The 17877-nt window shown below is 38.7% G+C and overlaps 1 protein-coding gene and 1 long non-coding RNA gene across 2 annotated transcripts in view; one reads left to right on the forward strand and one right to left on the reverse strand.

Moving 5' to 3' along the window:
• ENOX1 (ecto-NOX disulfide-thiol exchanger 1) overlaps positions 1-17877 on the reverse strand; it is a 477272-nt gene that overhangs the window by 393846 nt on the left and 65549 nt on the right. The gene's annotated exons all lie outside the window — the stretch shown is intronic.
• LOC142195588 (uncharacterized) lies at positions 6682-17462 on the forward strand. Its single transcript, XR_012715098.1, has 3 exons — positions 6682-6772; positions 14832-14898; positions 16512-17462. It is a non-coding gene; the product is annotated as an uncharacterized LOC142195588 (long non-coding RNA).

A 17877-nucleotide genomic window follows, 5' to 3' on the forward strand; every position in this document is an offset into this window, starting at 1 on the left:
AATACTTCAATTGGCTGCGAGTGCTAGCATCTTGCTAAACAGCAGACTTTATGTGTTCCTCTCTTATTATCTTACATGAACTCTTGCATAAGGGCAGAGCTCTATCCTTAGGCGGCACTTAAAGCGTGGGCCATTTCTTTAAAGCTACATAAAAATAAGCATTAGTTAACAAAATCATCTCCACAGTCATCAGCAACATGCCAAAAGGCCTAACGTCTTCCTGTCGTCATTAAGACATCCAGCTTTCCTTTAAAAATCCGACTCTCCAAACTCCTTCGCATCTTCAATTAGTAAAGCAAGCAAATATGTTATATGAAGCCATAACTATACATATCATCCATTTCACGGAATGGAATTAATACAATGTTTAAACAAAGATCTTGTAGGATGGAAGAATGTAAAGAAGTTTCCACAATACAAATACACAAAATTCAAAGAAAATTGTAAAATATGAATAAAGAATTTCTCTAAATGGATATTAACTTGTTAGACACATTCACATTCATCGAGAGGGAACAATGTTTGTCTTCATTGTTGCTTCTTTCTGCACCATGTATTTTATGGTGCTTCCATACAGCAGCTATGTGGATGAAATGAGAATATTGATAAAAGAATGAAACTTCTCTTTGTTTGCTACAAAAACTGTCACTTGTTAAGTCAGCAAAGGTTTCCCCGGAGCCCAGTAGAAGGGAAGACTCTTGCTTATTTTCTTATATTTTGAAATATATTTTTATTATAGATCAATGGCTCCTTATGTTTGCATTTCTTGGTATATAAGCTGTAAAAAGAGAAGCACTTCATAAAGAATTGTAACGGTCAAGTTGACCAAGAGACGGAATTTGAAAGAGTATTGACCAACACCAAGATCTCAGACTACACATATAATCTCTTAGCTATGGAGCCGAGAGGAGTTCAGAGAGAAATAAGCAGTTGGCTACCAGCCTTCCCCATCTTAGCAATGTATTATTTGGATAGATCTGATCGATTCACATCTAAAGTTATCAATGGAACAATAGCTACAGGCATTGATGCTGTTTATATTTTCTACAAAGTGACCAAGATGAAAATGCAGAATTTAAGACCAACTTTAATTGTATCGTCAAAAAGTTATGTAGGAACTGAATTGAAATGCAACATAAGGCAATGGTGAGGCAAGAAGAAGATATATTCACTTAACAAATGGAAGAGCAAAATAATAATTTGGTGGACACCTCTGGATCTGCAAAGGAATAGGGTGTCAAACAAGTTATACGATACCAAAAATGAACCTATAGCCATTGTTGTAGTAAGGCCTGGTTCACATCTGTGTTCGGTATTGCATTCGGGGAGTCTGCTTGGGGACCTCCCAAACGGAATACCAAACATATTAAAAAAGCGGTGAGCAATGAAAGCACATGGACACCATAGACTATAATGGGATCTGTGTGTTTTCCGCACAAATCTTGCTGAGAGAAAAATAGTGCGTGAAATACTTTTCTCTCCGCATGACTCGTGCAGACACCGCGCGGAAAACACACGGACCCCATTATAGTCAATGGCGTCCATGTGCTTTCATTGCTCACCGCTTTTTTTAATACGTTTGGTATTCCGTTCAGGGGGTCCCCAGCCAGACTCCCCAAATGCAATACCGAACGCAGATGTGAACTGGGCCTAACAACAAAATTGTGGCAGATATTTTCCTGGCTATGAGAAAACTGAAAAAAAAAATTGGGAAATGTGCTTTCCTATAACATGTACAGATAGAGATTCTGATCCTGATGAGCGCCCAAAATGTAGCCTCCAGCTAGCTTTTAGTTAAATTAACCCAGAATGATTTCTAGGTGCTATTTAGCATTTCTCCTATGCTTTTTGTGGAATAAATGGGACAAAAATGATTTTTCATTTGCATATAATGTTCATCTATTATCAGTATCAAAAGCAATATATTAATATTTTAATATATGCTAAAAGGCGATGAGGGTTATACAGGAAATTCAGCTTGGTGGATGGCCTAAGCCGATTTCCGGGAAGAAGAAAAACAAAGAATGTCTCTCCTCACTTGTGTGACTACATGTCAATATACTGATGCCTGACTCTACATGAAGCAACATTTTTTTGCCCCTAAGTCTAGGTTCCTATCTGTGTCTGAATTCCGTTCGGGGTTTCCATCCCTGAATCCACTTACAAAATGCATTTCTGGGGCGGAAACTGGGTGGAAACCTGGCGGACCCCACTATAATCTATGGGGTCCATGGATTTCATGGGTAACCACTTTTTAAGCGGATTACGTTTCCATTCTTTGCTTCCCCCAGTGGATCTGAAAAATGGAAACCCAGGCGCAGGTGTGAATCTAGCCTAAGGGGAAATGGCCAGGCTTCTCTGCTGAGAAAGAGGTGGAAGAGTGGATATTTTATTATATTATAAATATCATATAAATAATACAAATATGTTTGTGGCGTTTGGCTAACAGAAGACTGTACCTGTCCTCAAACTTACAAAGAACAACCCTACTTTTAATCAGAATTACTCTTTACTTCTGGTACAAAAATTAAAAAATAAATGATACTATCTACACTTTACACCTTCTATTAGTGGACTTGGTTTACAATAGAAAAATATGCCATCATTTTGGTGCGTTTTTTGCGTATGGTCAGAACCTGGCACATTTTGCTTACTAATACTTCCCTATTGTAGATTTGCATATACCGGATATTCTATCACTTGCAGTTTTATTGATATTTCCTAAGAAAGTAGAAGTGTTTCATCTGGCCATTTCTAAATATCCACACCTTCATTGCAATAGTATTATTAAGTCACTCCAGCCCTGATGTGCCACGTATAGCAATATGCCAGAAGAATTATCATCCACTCTCACCCTTTTAGAAGTGTGGAATATGCACACAAGGGCCCAAATAAACATTGTTTATAATCTGAATATAATCAGTGCTGGCAAACACATTTGTCATCACCATGCCGCAGGCCAATCTGGCACAAAATAAAAATGTACACTGTATCTGAATATTAATCTGTGCTCATCCTCACACCCCATGGGCTTTCACTAAGTGAGGCATCTCAAGGTTGTTTGTTGTGCTTGGCATTTAATGTGTGTGACGTGTTAAATTGCTGATCTTCTGCTGCTAATGCAGAACGTGGTTCTGCAATGAAACCCAAGCCCAAGGTATTTAGAGAAGGGATAAGCACTACATATTTTGTGAATATTTGGGTGGTATTTGTATAATCCCGCTCCAGGAGGTCCTTCAAGCTTGCCTTCATTCTTGGTAGTGTATTTCAGGCCGCTGAAAGGGAAAACATATTGGGCTTCATGTATCACAACTGTAAGAGGAGAAGAGACCTTGTTTCTGTAGCAACCAATCACAATTCATCTCTAATGTATGTAGCTGTACTGGACACTGAAAGCTAAACTGTGATAGGATGGGAAGGGCAATGGTCTCTCAATAATGCAAAACTACAAATGTACTCAGCACGACCATGGACTGTATATCACATGACCATGGACTGTATATCACATGACCATGGGCCGATTTGTAGCCACTGGAAGTTAACAGGGTGAATGACAGCAAGCAGAGATCTAGACAGAGAGGAAGTGACACAGAAAGTTGTATAACTTTTCACTATACAAGCAATAATATATATTTGCTGAAATTGGACAGCCCCTTTTAACATCAACACAAAAACTATGCTCTGATAGCTGGATTTCCATGGATGAGTAGCTGTATACAAGTCTCTCATTAGCAAACACAATGCTAAGCATCAGATGGAGTAGTGTAATGCTACTGGACCTGGGAACATTGGAAACATGTTCTGCAAAGTGATGAATAACACTTCTTTATGATATTGTAAAGGGTTAAAACTACTTCTCGATGATTTTCCACCAGCCTAGCTCTCATGTTAGATGTCTTAGCTTTACTTGGTGCCCTGCTGCTGTCAGATAGGTGTAGAGTTAAATTCTGTAAAGTACTATACATTAAGAATGTGGGCTTGGTGGAACACTATAAAAAAAATGGGTTATGTTATGGCAGCCAACACATTAATTCCAGATGTCTGCTTGGTTATGATCATTTACGATTTCCCTGTATACCTTGGGGTGTCAGCTGGAAGACATTGGGTTCACCCCAGGTTTGTAAGTGTGCTTATATTCTTATTATCTTTTTCTTATATGATTGTACTTACTTGTTCATATTCTATCCTTTTATTAAATCCCTTACATAAGTGATGTGTGACATCCTTGATTTCCACTATCCTCAGAACCCATGGTTATATATCTATCTAGTAGTCTGATGAAGAAGTCTGGGTTTGGTGAATACAAGGAGAATGTTACCTGCCTGACTACATTATGTCAACTGTAAAGTTTCGTGGAGAAATAATAATGCTCAGGACTTGCTTTTAGAGGGTTGGCCTAAGCCCCTTAGTTCCAGTGAAGGGGAACCTTAATGCTTAGGAACAGTTTAGGGTAGACCTTTTTCTGTTCCAGCATGATCCATAAAGGCATGGTTGGGCGATTTTGGTGTGATTTATGGTTACTGGTTCCAGAGAGCCCTGAGCTCCATCTTATCCAACAATTTGGGATATACTAGAATGAGCTTTGTTAGCCAGGTCTTCTCATCCAACTCCAGTATCTGATCTCACAAATTTCAAAAATTCCCACAGACACTGCATAATCTTGTAATAGTCTTCCAGGAAGAGTGGAAGCCAGTTTAGCTGCAAAAGAGGGGACAACCTCATATTTATACCTATGAATTTAGAATGGGATGTCATATAGCTCCTGTATTTGTAATGCACAAGCGGTCCAATACTTTTATTCTAATAAAAAATATTTTGCCATTAAATTAAGTCTCTGAAAAACATCTATTGTCTTAGCTCAACAATTGTAAATTAAGTTAAGAAATCAAGAGGTACTTAAGTTATTTTAAGACATCTCTAGCCAAAAGCAAGGAAAAGCAACAGTTTTACAAGCTCAAGTTCAATTAGTAGAACCTGAATAAGTACAGAAAATAATACTTCTCATAATCCACTATAAACATGAATGCCATTCCAAGACGCCTTCATAACCAAATAAAACTTTAGACGCTGACCTGTGACTATATCTATATGCTCAAAGTACAATTGCATTCATGTAATATCTATACGGTGGGGATAGCGACGGGGCACAGATTTTGGATGAAACAATATCACCTACATTTTTAGCAAATTTACAAACTACAAGAGGTCCGAGACTATTCTATTTCATACTGACCTTCATAGAGATGCAAGACTATCTTTTCCATTCTTAAGTGCCTAATGGGAACATTTCTGGGTTCCTCCTCAGACACCTCAATTCTTGTGAGGTTCTCCAAATCAGGCTCCTGTCTACTAAACCTCTCTAATCTGAATGAGCTTCTAAGAAAATAGTGATGTATTAAAAACTGGCATGAACACTTTCTGAAAGTGCCAATCTTTCTCCATTCTTCTTGATCACATGTGACACTGCTTGGGTCTCTCCATAAATGAAATCACAGCTCACAGCTATAGCTGCTGCATGTGATCTTTACTAACAAAGTAACGTTGTACATTTAGTACATTTCTATAAAACATTTTAAAACCAGGGTAAACCAGGAATTTTCGTTCAGTTAAAGTATACAAATTTTACATAGATGGAAATTAACAGAATACATATAGATCACCATCTTATCTTCAACAGTAGTCATCTAATAAATGGAATGATACATACCGTAAAAGGGAACAACTTCCAAGTGTTTTAGGCGTGCATGGATAAACAGAATTTGGAAAATTAAATACTACAATTTTGTCATTAACCTGATTTTTCCAGATCTTTGTTTTTAAAAGCTGCTCTAAATTAAGCACTGGATTAAAGAGAATGTGTCATAAAAATGGCATAATTTAATATATATATATATATATATATATATATATATATATATATATATATATATATTTACGTTTAATAATTTTTGGTTGTGTTTCTTTTAATCTTGCATATCAGTATCTATATTTCAGAATAACATCCTAAATTCCTGCAGTTTTCACACTAACCACTAAGCCTAACACTATTCTTACACTTCCTGTTCTAGTCACAATTCTGTTCATTTATCGTCCATCACCTTAGGTGATGTCATAGTTTATTTTCACCACCCTCTCAAAATGACTACTGGGTAGGTGACAGCAATTCTTTTCATAGGAGTCAATGAACATCTCTAGACTATTGTATTGTTAATGGTACATGTAGTTGCTGTAAGGCATATCTCTAAATACAGCTCAGGATGCCGCTCAGACAAAATGTCTGCTTTCAGGAATATGTACAAAAAATAGAATAATAAAAAAAAATCTATGAGAGAACACCAGTTATGCATTCTTCTATTATATATGTTGTTCTATATACAAATTCCCTAATCCTGTTAGTGCTATGTTGTATGTTGTGTTTACATTGCTGGTCAATTGCTTCAGTGATTTTTTGTGTATACATGGGGCTCCAGTCAAAACAGTTTTATTACCCAGGACAAACAGCTGTCAAAGGAGGGAGAGAGAGAGGGCTATTGAACCTGAGCTCTAGCAACCAAGAAAGCATCCTTCTTTCTCAGGATCTGCAGTGAAGAGGGGGGGGGGGGGGGGGGTGGTAAAGGAAGGGGGGCTACCTGGCAAGGAGATATGGCTGGACACTGGCCTAAAGGGGGAGGAAGACCTAGATTCTTTGTCACATCTGTGGAGTCAGCTAAGAAAGCTGGGTTTCCACTTCACTACAGAAGATCTCCAAGCTCCTGTAACCAAAGACTCTTAAGTATTATTCCTTTTTATTTTATAACTGTTTGCATCGTGTGTCATTTGTTATCTCTCTAACTTTAAGGCTACTTTGTGTATGCTCTATGAACTCATTATCTTTTTGAAATGTATATGTACGCAAGGTTTCTGCTGTGCCTGAATCAACAGTGGTGGCAGTGGCATGTATTTGGGGTCCGTGAACTGTGCTGGGGTGCGACATGCACTCAATTTGCAGCCTGAGTGAAGAGTGAGTGCAAGATTGAGTGAGCGGACAACATATCTGCATGTTTATTTTAAAGCAATACGCTAATGTTCCCAAGGGTTGGGTAAGTCTTTGTACATTTTAATGATAGTAAATGATGTAAACCTCAATATCTGCCCTAATAGAGCAAATGGAAAGCAGCCACTGACACTGCTAAACTACAGTAACTCAGGCTGTATTCACATAGTCGTTTTTCATTCTGTTGTTCTGATCTGTCACAAGACTGAATAACTAATAGAATGACAGATTTGCATCAGATACTCTTCACTCTGATGTTATAAAGAAGATGGAAGCCTTCTTGTTAACCTTTCAAACAGAAGATAGCATCCTGCATAAAGGACAACTGACTGAAAAACAGAAATGTGAACCCTACCCTTAAGATTAACAGTACAGACCAGCAGTAATCTATAGTAACTAGAATATTAGGGGATGGACATTGATGGTACCTTTTAATCCCACTTCCACAGTACTAAGGCTGAGAACTTAGCTTTCAAGTATTTATTTCAAGCCGATGTTCATTCTCTAAAATTAACTTTTCTAAGTTGTTAGCACTAAATATTACATTATAGTATTTATCAGCTGAGAAAAGTCAATATGAGACAATACAATATAACTAAATTTTTCAAGATAAATACAATAATGTGAGAGGTAAATGGTAACATCTACAGGCAGCGCTGTCCCAAAAGAAACCCATACTCAGCTTTCATATATTCTGACTTGCTTGTATCAGAAAAGCTGACCACTGATCCCTGGTGACTGCGATGGATAATTGGGGACAGCTTGCAGATCAGATTTGTTAATTCAGTCGTATTATCCATCTGGGGGTTACGTTGTTGTTTTTTTAACCAGACTTTTCTGGCTATTAAGCTGTTTCCGTCCCATTAGGAAATACTATTTCTCTCTAACAATTATCTGGTGCCAAGATTTTGGAACCAGCACGAATTTACAAACTCAATGCTTTCACCATTACTTCTTCTACCTATGCACTTAATCTCATGAGAAAACGTATTTCCCAACCTTTCTACTTTCACTTGTATGGATTGCTTTAATACACTGCTCTCACTTGGTTCCCTTGGTCGTTCCTCTAGATAGCAAAGTGCGTCAGATCTAGATAGATAGTCCAATTATATAGTAAGTCAATACAGCCAATAAAAATGTTGGCTGACTTATACAAATTGTGCTCTTTTTCTATAATGTTCTCGCTTGGACTTTTCACTGGAATGTAAGAGTTAAAAGTAGGAATACACATTGTAACACAGTATGAGAATATGTATTTATATTGAATTTGTGCATAAATATGGCGACTATCTCAATGCCCATGTATGCATTTCACAGTGCTTCGTAATAAGTCTATTATAACATTTATCTTTAGAGCATTTTACATGCTATATTTAATTCAATATTACAAGTATTAGTCATGCAGACTTGGTATAATACTGTATTCTGAAGATATGAGTGTCTCAATTCCCCAGCTGCAAAACCAGAGGAAGCAGCTGCATGGCATTTATACCATAATGGCCCCAAATATGTAATGGAATTCTTAATCTTAATAAACATGGTTGCTAAGTTTAGCCTACTGATCCCATTATAAAGTTAGCAGTCACATTTCCTGATAAGCAAAGCCCATATATAAGAGCTTAAAGGAAAAATCTGTTCAATAGAAAAGAGAAGCAGTAAAACTACCATGGCCTCAGCACAATTTACACACTTGGGATGTCATTTTTCAGGACTTGGATGTGCCAGGTCAATGAATCACTTGCCACAGATCTCAAACCCTATTTCCACCAATACAGATACAGCATTCTCTGTTATGTCCATTTTAGTCACTCCTGTGACTACCGTGGCAGAATCTGTCTGATGAGCCATAAACAAGAGCCCCTGATAAAATACATAGCATGTCACCCCATATCTTCTTCAACAGTGTACTAAATCACCAGTGCAGATACACAACAGTTAAAGACTAGCTCCGGTGCCACTGAATGCAGTTACAGAATTGGAATTGTCTTGATAATTCATTTTATTTATAAAAATTTATATCATTTCAAGTCACATTGCCTGTCCGCTCACAAGTCCATGTGCTGGGTTCAGCTTTAGAGTCACGGTTCATAATGCCAGAAATGAAATGATAAAGGCATACTGTCAGGATAAAAAAAGTGCAGTACCTCTAGGATAAATATATATGTTTATAATAGACATATACAACTTCTATACTTTTTAATGGGGATTTTTTTACTCTGAAAAAGGCTTGTATTACATATAATGAGTCACTTGCCCAGGGCAGCATTTCTGATTAACAATCAGCTAAATTTAGGTTCTGTTGCCTTATATAACAGCTAAGTCAGTTGAGTCAGGTCTTTGGGTGCTAAGCATTAACATTAACTGGTGTGAAACTGCTGATAAGGTCATAATAAGTGCCAATTCTGTTATTTTCTGCTTTGACGGTATTATTTATTGATGGAAACCAAGATAAAATCACTCCGCAATATAAATGATAGATTTTCAGTGCAATAACAGATATGTAATGTTACAGAGATATTTCAGTAAATCCTCACAGTCTGTAACGAGAAGCTACAGCCACCAGACATGAGTTGTGAGTCGCTTGGACTTGCCGATTTCATTGGGTTCAGTCATTTACTGTACCTAATGTGTATGGGGGTCTTGACATCTAGATTTCAACTAAGCAATTCTTTTTGTGACAGAGGAGATAAACTACTGCCAGGGGAATCCCTTTCTCAGTTCAGGACACAAGTACTGCTTGGCCGAGGGTACCTATGTACGGGGCTGTCAAGAGAGACTATAGTTTACTAATAGTTATAGGCAGTCTGTTTTTGCACAGGATTTATCACACAGGTTCATGCTGGGGATAAATGTGGTCCATCTTTAGACTAGATTCACATGACTGGAAAAAGTCGCTGAGAAAAATTAACAAAGGTCTGTTTTCTTCACAACGATTTGCATTTGTGGGGCATTAGTTTTCACATGAACTTCAGTATAAACGGACCATCAAAAAACAGACACATGAATAACTCCATAGACTATTCTGTAAACACCCATGTAACATAGGTTTTGACGTTTGTCTGAATAAGTCAAAGTTGGCTTACTTTGAGACAGATTTTTATGCTTACAGTTTGGTGCACTTAAGCCAGGTCCCTCTCTCTGTGAAGCCATGCCTCTTTTCAAACAAGTCAAGACATTTAGATCTGCCGAAAAAGTGTAAAAATGCTTCAGCTTGTGCAAGATCTCAACCCTCCTGGACACTTGTCTGGATGCCATTGGTGCTTGTCATCCTACAAGCGTAAGGCTGGTCTTACACGGCCGTAGTTTAAGACTGCAAATGGTCCGCAATTGAGGGTTTTCAATTGCGGACACATTATATTCAATGCGTCCTCTTACACCGGATATTTTATCCGTGGTGTGCCGGGCTGCAACCGAGGTCCGCACTTTATAGAGCATGTCCGTAATGACCGTAGTTCACAGCACTACACGGACTCGCCTGGGCGAGTGCGCCAGTTTACGGGCATCTGCGGATTCTATGTTGATGATCAGCAACTTGCGGACCGTAAAAGCATTACGGTCGTGTAAGACCAGCCTAACAGTGTAGGAACACAGATAACGTATTGCAAGATAACACAATAGGTGATGCAAGCTGCTAAACTATAAGGTTTCAGCATGCCAAGAATCCCATAGGAATATATAATTTAAAAACAGAACAACAACTAGGAAGTATAGCGACTGAGTTATGGCAGAAACAGGAATGTCACATTATTACATTAATAAAAGGGTTGCGAGTCAAAGCACAATGTCCTTATGCCCCTTCAATGAGATGAAACAAATGGCCCCACAGAATTGCTTCTGCTTACTTTTATGTTTTCAGTTATAAAATGTTGGTCTCGTAATACATTCAATACGTATTTTATATTGGGAAACGCTTGTTATTGTCCACTTCTAGTGGGAATAGGAAGAAATTGAAAACATACTTCTTGGCTTGCAGTTGTATTAAAGACGTCTGATTCTCGCAGAGATGGTGGAAGCTGCAGAGCAGTGATGGGTAAGACTGCTCAAGCAGAAGATTACACAGCGAGAGTCAACTTTTCATCCAATGACCCCGGAGTGTTATGAAAATCTTTCATGGGAACTCATCCCCCATTATTAGGAATATCTCCCAATACAAACAGATGGATCAGGTAGTTAAACATTCCTGTAAGCGCCGGCTGCTGCCCAGTCATTTCCTCATGCACACAGAGGCAGAAAATGACACAGATAACCTCACAGATGCAGCCAGATAGGAATCAACCTAGTTTCTAATGTACGGTGTTAAGGCAGCAATTGAAATTCCAAGCTATCATTTCATGTGTAAGAAAGAAAGACATCCTTCTACTAATCCACCGGATCTTGTCCAGCATCTACACAAAGACATGTCAGCCTGTGAACAAGAGGACAGCATGCCGTTTTACTAGAGAGAATAATTGCGGCTTCTGTTATATGTTCCTCTTCCGTTAACATGCACGTCCTGACATGATAAAAGGCTCGCCTAGCACACTCTCCATTGCACCAAGCATGAAATCCTGCCTGGCCTTCTTCCTAGATCTGTACTTAAAGGGAATTGCAGCAGCAAAGTAGAGGGGGCTGGGTAAGAAAGCGTCTGTCAACTGAATAAATATTAAAAAAAGAGCAACCAAGTAGAAAGTAAGCTGCTTATGAGCACTCAGACAATCCGCCGGGGATAGATTTACAGTAAATATTTCTTCTTATGCAGGAGCGTCCATATATACCATTGTAGAATACAGCATTAAAGGGAAAAGGGAGCTGTTTTTGGATTGTTCTGTATACATTTACACATCAAAGACAGGTCATTTTAATGGAGATCACTAAAAGAAATTAATTTGAGGCGCGTTCATAATGTGGAAATAGACCACGCAATTCTTGCTTCCTTGAAGAAGGAAGTAGGCAAGGATTTAATTAACAATAAGCCTTATAGACTAATATGCTCTTAGCCTTTCTGCATGATATCGGGTTATTGTTAATGCGCTCAAATACACAAAATCCTGCACAGCTTTTCCTATTGTGATATAAAAAAAAAAGTACAATTTCAGATTTTACTAAAATAACCAGATGCAAATCAAATTATTACTGTGCATATATTACAAGATGAAAGTCAATACAATTAACCCCGAGAAGAGTAGCAGAATTCTCCGCTGAGATCCAGGCTAGAGCTAATTGGCGACCCCTACCTTGCAATGCCCACCAATCTACCCAGCCTAATGCCTCGCTCCCCAGAAGAAGTCAAAGCAGATTTCAGGTGTTTTATCACCACAAGCCAACAAGGCAGCAATGGTCGGAAATAGCTGTTGCTCAGGATCATTCCTTCCTGATTTTTGCTTGCTTGTCTGTTGCATGTAATGTACATGCCATTGTATAGTGATGGATGAATTGTTCATCACTATACACATTGCCCTGTTTACACAGGAAGATATATTGTTGATAAAAGATGCTAGATCGAATCGCATTTTGCTTGTTTGTTGGGTGATTGTTTAAACTGGTGCAACATAATATACATGATGCAGCTATAGGCTTTCTAGGAATTGGCCCTATCTTTGCATTGTGTAAAAGGGCCCAACGTTTTTTTTTTTCTAAAACCAGATAGTGAAATATTTAGCTTTTTTCTAATATGGTTTTATTTTTATTTTCCAATTGTAGATTTTTTTGTTTCTATTTCCAGTTCATGATTATGGAGGCTGCCATCTTGCCTGAGCTTCTCCTGTATTCCGTTAACAGCATTTTAGGGGAATATCATCACTCCTTAGGGAGAGACCACCATATAGGTGTGTGGAGACTTATTAAGCCTTTAGCACGCCACTTTGCAAGGGACCATGGGAAGAATATGCAAATCTGTCTTCCATGTTGTAATTAGGAAGTCAGGTGCCTCAGTGTTGCAAACCAATAGAGGGCGCTCACTGGAATGTGCAAGCCTGTCTTCCCTGATGTAATTAGGAAGACAGAATCTCAGTGATATGGCTAATCCCAGCATCATTGCAAAACAAAGGCCTCTTGGAAGGTCAAGCTTGATGTTAAAGGGAGCAGCCTTTATTGGGCCATATCACTGAGATTCTGTCTTCCTAATTACATCAGGGAAGACAGGCTTGCACATTCCAGTGAGCGCCCTCTATTGGTTTGCAACACTGAGGCACCTGACTTCCTAATTACATCATGGAAGACAGATTTGCAACAGCATTTTAGTGATACACTGTACAGAATAGTCATAGGAAGCAATAGTCTGGAGCCAACTCGCTGAGATCTATTGGGGAGTTTTATAGACATGTTCTGTACAAGGAGATGGATAATATCTGTGACATTATCTATTGTCAGTAGTGGAAGCAATGATGGGTCACTATAGGTGTTATTCTAAAGGGGTGTTATCTTCTATTGTAAACCTGTCTTGCCTGTAATGTGAATGAGTCGACTGCTGCAAAGAAAGCCCCTTGAGAACAGTCAAGTGTCAGTGTATTTTTAGTCTTAGTGGCCAGAGTGAAAATCATAGAATTTACCATTTTTAAAAAAAATATAGATAGTGACCTGGAAAATGCATTACTGGCTAGGATATCTAGAAGCCATATGTTACTATACTATGTGTATCATTATCGTACACATTATATATCACATAATATGACATGAGTTGTATGTAAATGGATCCAGAGAAGAGTCCAGTGGTACCTGCAACCTGCAAGGTTGTAGTGTCTTTGGCCTTTGCTTCACTACTCATGCTCCGTATTCATTTCTTATAATATACGAACAGCATTTGTCCTATTATCAGTTCTTTCAGAGGCACATTTTGAATTCTAAACCCCAGTGGTATAACACATACTAGTGGTTTAATGCACAAAAGGCTTACAGCGGGTTCCCTTTAAAGCCAAGGATTGCTATGAAGTCCATTTTCTTCAAACACCTATGTAACTCCCGCTTTAAAAGGAGAGATGTCTTAAACAACACAATTTCTATTTGTGAGTTATTTATCAAACCAACTGTGGCTGCTTGATATATAAGCTGTCACAGTCCAGTGTCTCCAAGATAGATTTGTTCGAACTTTCAGCAAATGGCGGAAGTCAGCAATGAATCACCCAGTAAGCTAACTGCCAATGGAGCTTGGAAACCGAGGGTCATGTGCACTCTCTTTGTGGGGACAGTGACACAGCCTTTTGGAATTCTACTTGTTAAGATATTAATTTCAATGTTCAGTTTAACAGAAAAGAGCATTATTGCTAATGAGACAATATCAGTATACAGTCAGATTTTCCAGGTCACTGAACTAATTGAATACACACCAAATAAAATTAAATGAAATTATGGGAATTGACAGATGATAGAAAATAAAATAATAATAATAATAATAATAATAATAATAATAATAATAATAATAATATTAAGCTGCTTCCCTCTGGTGTACAAGACGCGGGAGAAAAAATGCAAATTTGAGTACAAATCTGTTTTCTTGCAGAAAAATTTGTGTCTTTTTGTGTGCCACCCTTACTACTTTGCAGTGTTATGTGCAGATCCCTGAAATCTATCCCAGTTACAACCTTGCTTAGAATTAGGTGCATGCACACAACCCAGTGCAGGATGCAACCCAGTGCAGGAGATACGAAGACTGGCATTGAAAACGCCAGTCTTCATAAATCTCCCCGAATATTCTATTTTTTTGACAATATATAATTTTAATGGTCATGGATAAGTTATCACAATTTGAAGTTTTTATGATAAGCTGGTCTCTATACATGTTATCTCCATTGCCTTAGTTTTCACTTAGCCTTTCATCCAACAGAGAAGTCCCTGCTGCTGAACTGAATACAGCTTGGTCATTTGCTGAACACAGTTACTGTCAAGTTCAGGTAATAGCATGTGTTGTAATTCACTACGCGATAAGCCATGCTTTTGGCTGCTGTCAAAAAAATTGCAGCAACAAAGAAACAGCATTATTTTATGTGATTGGTTTGGTATGTAGAACGGACAAAGTAGGAAGAGGGTAAACAGTTGAGAATCGCTTATAGAGACAATAATATATTTATGGGTGTGAACCAAGCCTGGTTCGATTTAGAGACAAAAATGGAACACACTTCTAGGAAAATGTTAATATAACTTGTATTGTGCTTAAAGAAGATCTCTCATGTCCTCTCACACAACATGTTATATGCCATTAGAGAGCTGTTCTTTCACTGTTGAGCTTGAAAAAGTGCTACCAGCACGAAACGACTGTCGCTCTCCTCTCCCAGGCGTGCCTCCTCCCGTATTGTATTTTACATGGATGTTTGAAATAAAAGGTTTGAAATATTTTTATACTCTTCCAACGGTGAAGTATATGGAATGTACCCCTGACCTCCCATAGCATAGTTTGTATGCATGCAGTAGTGCCACCTCATCCTTTATATATATTTTTTTGTTAATATAACTTGTATTTTGCTTAAAGAAGATGTCTCACGTCCTCTCACACAACATGTTATATGCCATTAGAGAGCTGTTCTTTCACTGAATTCAGCACAGTTTCTCTTTTGCTTGTAGCTTCCCCTACTGCAGAGATATTGGTGCCATTAGTTTGGGCTATACCCTCTTCACAGTATATGATACAAATATCCGGTGGACACCTGCTGACCCTAAGGTTAAGTTCACACAGCGGAAAATGAAGAGGAATTTGCAGATGACACCTGCCTTGGATTCCTCTTCATTTTCCACCCCCAGCTAACAGAGCAGAACTGGCATCCCGTTGAGTCTTTCTGCCGCTGAATAGGCCCAGATGAAAACAATGGGAGACAGAATCAGGGTAGACGCTTATTTAGGGGTGGAATGACCCCTGAAAACAGTGGCAAATTCTAAAGACTATGTTTTTTTTTTCCATTTCCTCAACAGTCAAACATGCTACATTTCCACAATGTGTGCTCTTAGCATTTTCCCCATAGACCATGAGAGATGGCAAAAATTGTCTGCTACATTAATGTTGCATTTGGCTATGTGTGGCCTTAGCCCTATTTCCATTGCAGACTACCGTATGACTCGTCAGTGTGCTCTTAGAGCACAACGACCCATTCATTTCTATGAGCCATATACATGACCATGAATGACACGGTTATGTTGTGCAGGACGACAGTGTGGGCCGCAAGATATGGAACAGGTCCTATTCCTGTCAGATTTTGAGGCCCTGCTTCTGTGGCTCCTATTCATTGAATGAAATGGGTCAAGGAAGCATTGCCGATGCATGTGCGGGATACATGGGTGCTATTCGCTTGTCCCCTATGCGCTGCACATTCACTGAAGTCTGTTAGCACACAGAAAAGTTACGTATTTTGTTAAAATTCAATTAAATGTGTACATCTATCCTTACTGAAAATGGGTCTAGATATAATATAATAAATTATAAAGCAAAACTAATAAAAATAGGCAACAGATATATTTGACAGATATACTTGGATACAACAGGCACATGTTCTTACATATACATTTCTCCTTACAGATAATCCCAGCTGAGCCAAGTGGCAGAAATACTGTACTAGGATAGTAAACATTCATCCTGAGCCAGTGACATGCTGTTGTTCACGTCACAGCCCTGCTGATTCATGCAATTCCTTCAATAAGAGCTGCCATTCTAACCTCAATATATGGAGCCGGTAAAAGACAAGCCGGAGATGAAGAGCAGCTGCACATCTCTCACAGAATCTCTCCGCACATGCAACTGTTCTAAAATATGTTTTTGAAGGGACTATTAAAAAAACACATGATAAAGCACGATTATACAAAGATGGGTGTAAGAAACATTGTAAAGCCTCTACCTACATTTCCACAGCTGAAGAGATTACACCAAAACTACAATGGGGTTAACACATGAGAATTGCGAACAGCTATGAAATGTTCTGTAACGGTGACGCCGCGGAACTGCAGCTCCGCTCTCATTCTCTCGAATAGGAGCAGAGTTGTTTCCAGTGCATGGAGGCAACATAATCGTCTGATCAGTGTGGGGTCTAAGTGTTGGACCACTACCGATCAGATACCAGGGGTACATCTTGTATAGGTCATCAGTAGTCAATACCCCTCAGTCCTGGAAACCCCTCTAATGCAATTTTTTGTTTAACCCTTTGAATTAAAACTGAAAGGCTATGAAAATGGAATCCATGTCCAAATATTTCTGGGCCTGGCTTCATTTATAGATACTGACTTCCTCATTGAGCCTTTAGTTACTAAAATGTGTATTTCAACTAAACATAACTTCAAGCCCAGAGTAAACCACAACATTTTACATTCCCTGTAAAATAGCGAATCCCATCCACACATGCAGAAAAATAAACACAGCAGAAATGTTGCAATTTCCAAAATTGTAGCACGTCAGTTATACCTACAGAAACATTGTCAGGTTCCCTACAGGTATAACTGAAGCAATAGTCCGCAGAGGAAACCTAACAGCTTTTTTAACTGCGACTCGCTACATGGGTCCTTAGTAGAGATGAGCGAACAGTGTTCTATCGAACACATGTTCGATCGGATATCAGGGTGTTCGCAATGTTCGAATCGAATCGAACACCACGTGGTAAAGTGCGCCAAAATTCGATTCCCCTCCCACCTTCCCTGGCGCCTTTTTTGCACCAATAACAGCGCAGGGGAGGTGGGACAGGAACTACGACACTGGGGGCATTGAAAAAAATTGGAAAAAGTCATTGGCTGCCGAAATCAGGTGACCTCCATTTTAGACGAATAGTGGATTTCAAATCCGGGTCATATGAGAATGTGAACTTTGTGACTATGAGACAGGGATAGCTGTACAGGCAGGGATAGCAAGGGATAACCTTTATTTAGGGGAGAATGTTATTAAAAATAACTTTTTGGGG

The sequence above is a fragment of the Leptodactylus fuscus genome, chromosome 2, assembly GCF_031893055.1.
Source record: "Leptodactylus fuscus isolate aLepFus1 chromosome 2, aLepFus1.hap2, whole genome shotgun sequence".
Classification (NCBI taxonomy): Eukaryota; Metazoa; Chordata; class Amphibia; order Anura; family Leptodactylidae; genus Leptodactylus; species Leptodactylus fuscus.